Here is a 1490-nt window from a genome sequence, read left to right on the forward strand (position 1 = left end):
GGGGGGTGGGTGGGAAAACATCACGAAAGAACAAATTTAGGCGGGGCAAGTTGCAACCCTCCATAAACTCCCATACAACAAATTTAGAGTAACAAAACAAAAGCCTAAAATATATTTAGAAATGGGCCTAATGAAAAAGTGACTTGGTCCATTTTTATTATTGGCTCACCCATCAAGATTAGGTCTGCCTCAAATGATGGTTTGAAAGGGCCGTCTAGAAGCAAATTTACTTGAGACAACTCCAACTACAGCAATTAGAACATTTTCAATTGATGAGTCAAATGGTACTTTTATCTAAAATAGTTAATAAGATTTGTAAAAAAAATCTCAATATTGGATTAGCAAAAAAAAATGAAAAATAGATATTTGATTGGATTAACAAAAAAAAAAAAAAGATGCATGTAACAACACTTTTCAAGAGAGCTATTTTACTTTTTATTGTTTCTCTCATTCTCAAAACTTTTCCCACTTTTCAAGGGATCATTATGAGAATATTCGTTCACAATTTTTAATAAAAATATATTAAAAAGATATTTAAATGATATAGATAAAAATATAGCTAATCGGATGTAGAAGGCCTTTAAAAATTTATTAACTTAACTTGATAAAGTGAGTTTTGATGAGCTATTTGCATAAAAGTTTAGCTCCTCCATTGAGAATGCTCTTAGGGGTGAAAAGCTGATGGTTATTAATCGTCTACTAACTGCACTAACCGCTAACCACTTTTGAACGCGGATAGGAAAAACCGCTAACCACCTAGGCGGTTACAATTAGTAATTCAAGGTTTTTTCAAAATTACGAACCGCTAAAATTTCATCAGATATTATCATAATTGCCCTTGATGATAAACAAATTCAGCATATGCAGAAATTCTAGTACACATTCATGTATGATGTACAATATCTCAGGGAGAAGTGCATCAAACAAATACATATTGTACTCTTTTTTGAAAAAAACAAACAAAACAAAACAAAAAAATTTCTTTATAAACATAGCAAGACAAGCAAATAATTAAAAAGCAATAGTAGAACAAGCAACCACAAACGTTCCCTATTTATTTCAATAACCATGGAAATGGACAGCCCTCTGACGACTAACTGACTTCGAAAAGCAACATTTCAGCTGTTGCACATTGAATATGGACGATCTTCCTCTTCTTCAGAATTCTGAACCTTGCTTGACAGAAAACAACATATTGAATATAAAAAGCATCATCAATAATTGAAGTAATTAAAGTACGTGGTTTGGGAAATTAAGAGATCTGTTGAAAAATATGCTTACCCTTTTCTCTAAACAACCATATAGAGCATGCTGATATCACAGCTTGGCCTCCCAAAGCCAATGTATGGTGGAATTAAGGTCATCCTTCCAATGCCATTCATCTTCCTTTGTTGCTTTTACTCTTTGTAGCTTTGGTGTCCTCAAATCTCCATGAGAGAAAATCTTCATCTCTTGGCATTGTCTCACAATTACTTCTTCCAAAGATGGGA

The 1490-nt window shown here is 33.0% G+C and overlaps 1 protein-coding gene across 1 annotated transcript in view; it reads right to left on the bottom strand.

The window, feature by feature from the left end:
• Nucleotides 1-862: 862 nt before the first annotated feature.
• The window catches only part of LOC132171463 (probable disease resistance protein At4g27220), a gene marked incomplete in the record, with an annotated part of 43131 nt that continues 42503 nt past the window's right edge, over nt 863-1490 (bottom strand). The window contains 2 exon segments of the mRNA XM_059582783.1: nt 863-1166; nt 1282-1490.

This window comes from Corylus avellana, chromosome ca2 (assembly GCF_901000735.1).
Source record: "Corylus avellana chromosome ca2, CavTom2PMs-1.0".
In the NCBI taxonomy this organism is placed as follows: Eukaryota; Viridiplantae; Streptophyta; class Magnoliopsida; order Fagales; family Betulaceae; genus Corylus; species Corylus avellana.